Raw genomic sequence first — 7,280 nt, 5'->3', positions numbered from 1 at the left:
TAACATCTGTTGCCAATCCTCCTCTTTTTGCTGAGGAAGACTGGCCCTGGGCTAACATCCGTGCCCATCTTCCTCTACTTTACATGGGACACTGCCACAGCATGGCTTGACAAGCGGTGCGTCGATCTGCGCCCTGATCCGAACCTGCGAACCCCCGGCCGCCGCAGCGGAGCACGCCAACTTAACCACTACACCACCGGGCCGGCCCCAAAAGTGTGTATTCTATTGATAATACATCATCTTTCTATGGGAAGTACAGCTTATCTTCAGTTAAGTGTTCATAGGAGAAGTTTTCTGTGTATGTGCAGATGAGTGGATTGGTGTGTATGTGTATGGAGGGCTGGAAAGGCAAGGAGGAAGAGAAAAAAGTTAAAAAGTTAGAAAAAGACCACCATAAAATTATAAGGCTTAGACAAGAAGTCATCTAAAACAGAGGTTTTAACCATTTTGCTGCCACATCATGTATAAGAGATGACATTTTCACATGCCATCCCTACTCTGAGCCATCTCTATAAAGGGGCCCAGGATTATGTCTAATTCTGACTGCCAGCATTAATTCACTCACTTAAGAAAATATGAGTATAGGGGCTGGCCTGGTGGCACAAACAGTTAAGTGCGCGCAGCCTGGGGTTCGCCGGTTCAGATCCCGGGCGCGCACCGATGCACCGCTTGTCAAGCCATGCTGTGGCGGCGTTCCACGTAGAGTGGAGGAAGATGGGCACGGATGTTAGCCCAGGGCCAGTCTTCCTCAGCAAAAAGAGGAGGATTGGCAGATGTTAGCTCAGGGCCGAGCTTCCTCACAAAAAAAAAAAAAAAAAAAAAATATGAGTACAACCTCTATGGATGGCAATTTTGCAACAGTTATTGAAATATAAGACACACAGCTATTTTGTCCTAACAGTTACACTTTAAGGAACTTATTTTACAGTTATGCTTGCATCTTTGTGTACTGATACATGTTTAAGGGTAATGTGATTATAAAATACTACAAATAACAAAAATGTCCACCAATACATCTATATTATACAATAACAAAAATGTCCATTCAATATATCTACACAACGGAATACTATGCAGTTGTTAAAAAAAGAACATAGCAGCTCTACATACTCTGATAGAATAATCTCTAAGGTCTATTCTTAGGTCAAGAATCTTGGAGGCACCTTTGTTTTCTTTCTTTTTCTCATATCCCACATCCGTCGTGTCAGTAAATCCTGTTGGCTGTAGCTTCAAAATATATTCCAGAATCTGACCACTTCTCACCATTTCCACTCTTACCACTCTAGTCTATGGCAAATGCCTCCTAACTGGTTTACCAGCTTCTATCCTTGCCTCTCACGCCTAATTCTTCACACAACAGCCAGAGCAATCCTGTGAAAAATGTAAATCAGATTGCATTACTCCTCTACTCAAATCTTTCCAATATTTCTCAGAGTAAAAGCCAAGTCAGTTTTAATACTCATTATTTGCTTTCTCCCTCCCTCAACCTCCCCTCCCCTGGCACTCCCGCACTTCGTTACAACTCTGACCTTATCTCCAATTCCTGTCTTCTTGTCTCACTCTGGTCCTGACATACTGTACCTGCTGTTCCTGTAGGGGAGGAAAAAATTTTCCTTGACTCTCTTAGGGTCTCTGGCTGGGTCTGAAAATTAAACTGATAAAGAGAGATTAACAGAAGAAAAGCATACAAATTTATTTAATATAATTTTGATGTGACAAGGGAGCCTTCACAAGGAAATGAAGACCTGAAGCTATGGCTAAACCTGAATATTTTTCTGCTAGGTTTGATGAAGAGCGGACAGTTAGGGGAAATGTGATAGGTTAAGCACTATGATGTAATTGTAGTAACCTGGGGGAAACTTAGTGAGGCCTGTTTGTTCGGATTCTTTTTGGCATCCCTTTGTCTTCAGAGATAAGGAGGTTCCTTTCCTCCAGGTATAAGGAGAGCACTTCTCACATGAGGGTTTTATGACTTATTTCAAGGGAGAACGGTGAGCGGAAGGTCCCAGTGACCTTCCTGTGTCTGCTGTTGTCTCATACTCCTTCAGCTTAAAATAATCAACATGTCAAGGTGCTATCTTTTAAGGTAGTGTGTCCTGAAGCCTGTTATTCCTCTAACACACTGGCACACGATCCCTCTGCCTGGAGCAAATATACACATGACTGCCTCTCACACTCCCCTCAGAATATGGGTTCCTAATTTTTCTCTTTTGGCTTCCCTACTGTATGAACTTACTAAAATTTCAGTCCCTGAGCCCTTTTCCTGGGAAGATAAATGTGAGCCAGCCTTTATAAAACTAAAACAAGTGCTACATAAGAACCACCTGCCCTGGGTCTACCTAACTATTCAAAACCTTTTACCTTATTTGTACACGAGAGAGATAACCAGGCTCTGGGAATGCTCACATAAGAACATAGCGATAGGGGCCCGCCCCGTGGCTTAGCGGTTAAGTGCGAGCGCTCCACTGCAGGCGGCCCAGGTTCGGATCCCGGGCGTGCACCAATGCACCGCTTCTCCAGCCATGCTGAGGCGGCGTCCCACATACAGCAACTAGAAGGATGTGAAGCTATGACAGACAACTATCTCCTGGGGCTTTGGGGGAAAAATAAATATAAATAAATAAATTAAATTAAAAAAAAAAGAACACAGTGATAAACATAGGTCTGTTGCCTATTTAGGCATACAACTTGATTCAGTTAACTTGTGCCTATCCCAGCTGTTTTAAGGCTATAGCTGCAAAGTTAATAGAAGCTTCAACAGATCTAACCCTAGAAAATGACATTTATTTACAAACTCCACACGCTGTCCAAAGTCTTCTTAACTCTGAACTCACTCATCGTTTCTCTGCAAGTTGACTAAGCTCCAATGAGATCCTTCCGCTCGCACCACCTAATTTGCATCTTAAGCATTGCAACGACCTAATCTGCATCTTAAGCATTGCAACGTTCTTAATCCTGCTAAGTTACTACCCCTGCCTGACCTAGGTGAGCCCCATGACTGTGAGGTGATGTCCCATTTTGTGACATTGCATTCTAATTTACAAGACACCATTTTGACTAATCCTGATCTAATTTTGTTTGTTGATGGGTCATATTGTAAAAACGAGAAAGGGAATTTCCAAGCTGGTTATGCTATTACCACCCAGTATGAACTACCTGAGGGGAAACCTCCCACAAGCTAAATCAGCCAACAAGCAGAGCTCCACGCCCTTACCAGATCATGCCAGTTATCAAAAGGGCAAATTGTTAATATTTCTACTGATAGCCGATATGCCATTGGGATGGTCCATGATTTAGGGATGTTATGGAAATAAAGGGTTTTCTTACATCCACTGGGACCACAATCAAAACGGACAAGTAAGTGACCTTCTTACTGCTATTTTCTTACCTTCTGAAATTGCTGTCATCAAAATTGAGGTTCACACTAAAAAGACTGAATTGGAGTATCAGGAAAATGCTCAAGCTGACTTGCAGGTGAAGGCAGCAGCAACAGAATCTGTAAAGGTTGTTGGGCATGTGGATGAAGTCCACAGGCCCAAAATGGAGTCACTTATGCTAAGCTCCACCAAAACTTACTATCTGACCTAATTGCAGTTTCAACCTTCCCAGGAATGTGACCTTTAACCAGCTAACCTGGAATTTCCTGGTCAGCACTAGAGGTAACCCACTGAAAGACCCCTTCAGTTTTCCTTAGGAGGGCAGCTTTGCCTGAAACAATGTATTCTTTGCTAATAATTTCCTTTTTTCTGCTCCCTCTCTGCCTTTAAAAACCTTTCTGTTTCTGCAGCCTGATAGAGCTCCCTTCTATTTGCTAGGTGGGATGCTGCCCAATTCGTGAAGCATTTAATAAAGCCAATTTGATCTTTAAATTTACTCAGTTGAATTTTTGCTATTTAACAATGTGAAGTTATGAACAGAGACTCTAAGTATATTTTGAATATTTTTTTCTATTTAGAATTCTTCCCAGGGGCTTAGCTTTCTTGGCCTAGGGCACCTAATGCCAGAGGTTATAAATCTAGTGCTTAGTCTCAATATGGATTTGTACCCAAATTCTGGAAAAGTAGACCAGAAGACACACTTGAAGCTCAAAAGAGGTAAATTTCTTACAGAAGGAAGGAAATACTCTTTTCATATAAAATGATATTAATGAAGGGAATCAGAATACACCACCCCAAAATATAACACTTTGGCATAAGGATTATTTTGAGCTGAAGGCAACTGAGAATCAATAGATGTGGGAAGAGTTCTCTACCTAAAAGCAGGGCATCCATTTTCCTTTGAGGAAGTGAGGAAGGTCCCTTCTGTGCTCTCCCCATCTCCAGCCAGGAAGAAAAGAGGGCAACTCCCCACATTTTATAATCCCTTGAAGCCCAAACCCTCTTCTGTTTGTTAAGAAGGGTATATAAGCTCCTGAGTCTAAAAGCTTCTTTGAGTTTTACTTCTCTGTGAACTCCCATACAAGTAAATATTAACAAAAATTGCATGCCTTTTCTCCCGTTAATCTGTCTTTTGTTGGTTTAATTCATGGGCTCCCATTAATTGAATCTACGAGAGTAAAGGAAAAGTTTTTCCTCTTTGACAGTAAATTCGTTAACTAAACTCCTTAACTCATAAACTCATTAGTTAAATTGTGAGTTAATAAAGTTGTGACATAGGCTGAATAAAAAATAAAGAGTGGTTTAAATACATTTGGTGATGACAAAAATATATTGGGTTACTAAAGGAAAGGAATAGCTTGTACTATGTGTCAGATACTGTATGAAATACTTTATAAATATTTCATTTATTTCCAACAGATACTAGGCATTATTCTCATTTTACAGAAAAAAAAAACAAAACAAAGCTGAGAGAAGGTGCATAATGCCTTTAATCACATGGTAACTGTCTAACCTGGTGGAGCCTATGTTATTGTCAACCTTATGCTACTCAAGGATGTGGGGGTATATCAGTTTTTTTTTTTTTTTTTTTTTTTTTTTTTGTGAGGAGATCAGCCCTGTGCTAACATCCGCCAATCCTCCTCTTTTTTTGCTCAGGAAGACGGCCCTGGGCTAACATCTGTGCCCATCTTCCTCCACTTTATATGGGACGCCGCCACAGCATGGCTTGCCAAGCAGTGCGTCGGTGCGCGCCCGGGATCCGAACCAGCGAACCCCGGGCCGCCGCAGCGGAGCGCGCGCACTTAACCGCTTGCGCCACCGGGCCAGCCCCCAGTTTTTTTTTTTTGAGGGCAATGATGGATGGAATATTGAGCTGAATCAATCAATATGGTAATTTTAAACTTTTGCTCTAAAGAAATAGTATAGTGGGTGGAGGGTAGGAAAAAGTTTTCTTCAACCCTCTTAGGGTCCCTGGCTGAGTCTGAAAATTAAACTGACAAAGACAGATTAACAGGAGAAAGCATTCAAATTGTTTAAAAAAAAATGATTAAAGAAGACAATTTAGGTGATACAAACAACTTTATTTAATACTTCATGGAAAGGGCTGTCTCCTTTCAGAGAACTGCAAAATAGGGCGGAAGGCAGGAAGCTTTTATAGGATAAAAAATAAAGAACAAGGAAGTGAGTACAGAGCCCAGAGTTGGCATGGCCTTTGGGGATTGGCTGACTGGATGCACTACTTGGACATTTCTGGTCAAGTGAAGCATTTACAGGGACACAAGAGTGTTATCTAAGTTTTGGTTTGCTGATGGGGCACCTTGGGCAAGAGCGGCTCTACTTTGGGCCTAGAAATTTATTTCAACAAAATTTAATATAATTTTGATGTGACATGGGAGCCTTCATGAGGAAATGAAGACCCAAAGAAACAGTTAGACTGGTGTGTTTTATGTTAGGTTTGATGAAGAGTGGAGAGTTATGGAGGAATTCCATAGGTTAAGGAGTATGAGGTAATTGCAGTAACTGGGGGAAACTTAGCAAGGCCTGTTTGTTAGTAGTCTTCTTGGTGTCCCTTTGTCTATGGAGCTAAGAGTGCTCTTTGTCTCTGGAGCTAAGAGTGCTCTTTTCCTCCAGGGACACCTCTCACATGAGGGTTTTATGTCCTGTTTCAGGGAAGAAGACAGAGGGAAGGAGGAGGTCAGAGTGACTTTCCGGCTTCTACCATTTTCTCAAACTCCTTCAGCTTAAAACATTCAATATGTCAAAGTGCTATATTTTGGGTAGCGTGTCCTAAATTCCATTATGGGTATTAGTGGTGAGGAATGAGAGGTATCCTTATATCTTTTACTTCTACATTTTTTTGAGTTGAGAAAAGGGCAAACATCTAGGAAATTAATTCAGTTAAATAATATTTATCAGACTTCTATTTACCGGGAATCGTGAGATGTCCCCCTCTTCCGCATTTATCTTTCAGCCTTCAATTTTCTCCACTTAAAATTGAGGGGCTTGGATAATTTTTAAGTTCTTTTTTGCTTTAATAATCAAAGAGTCTATAAATCCTCTTAATCTTCATTTTCTCCCAACTAGACCTTAAAGTGCACACAGAATTGTGGTGAGATGGGGGTGGGATGTGTATGGTGGTTCACATCAGCAATTAGTGGTAAAGGTTATGATTTCTCATTTTCCCTATTTCATCCCACCCACATCTGCATAAGAATGTGATCACACATGCTGACTGACTTAGTTGCTTGTAAATAGACACATTCCAATGATACTAACACCTCTAGGGGAAGGGCCATCTCTTTCTTCACAACTCATTGCACAATGCTGGGCTTAGAAGAAAGGCTTGAAGAAAGCTTATTCAAAGTGCAGTTGACGTGCAAAATTATATTAGCCTACCTTCTATTTTATTTGCTGCCAAACAGTTATTTCCTTTCAAATCCTGATCTTTACTTATTTAGATAAGTTTCCAGGCGGAAGGCTTCGATTTCTACACACCAGATAGAATGCATTTCCTTTTCACCTATTTAGGCTAATGGCTTTCAGTGTTATGCAGACTCAAGAAATTATTTAGCCTCCATTCAGAAGAACTATTTGGTTTGAAAGAGAAAAGACTAGTTCCAGTAGAATCATTAAATGAAAATAAGAAAGTTTAGCAAAAATTCAAAAAAAAAAAGTCAGTTGTGGATTTTCTAGAGATCACAAATTGTTTTGCTCTGTTTAGATTGAGATAAGCTCTTAGAGTACCTGTTCCCAAGCTGACTTAGTCTATGAAAATGATTTTCTTAAGCATGGAGTTTTTCCTAATACTTTACTGTTGATACATTGCTTTTTTATGCTGAATTTTTCTTTGGAAAATTGCTTTGTCCTATGACCCTCGTCTGTCTTGGAGAGAAATGAACTTGA

The sequence above is a fragment of the Diceros bicornis genome, chromosome 17 (assembly GCF_020826845.1).
Source record: "Diceros bicornis minor isolate mBicDic1 chromosome 17, mDicBic1.mat.cur, whole genome shotgun sequence".
Taxonomy (NCBI): Eukaryota; Metazoa; Chordata; class Mammalia; order Perissodactyla; family Rhinocerotidae; genus Diceros; species Diceros bicornis.
Note: the sequence above shows the minus strand (reverse complement) of the source record.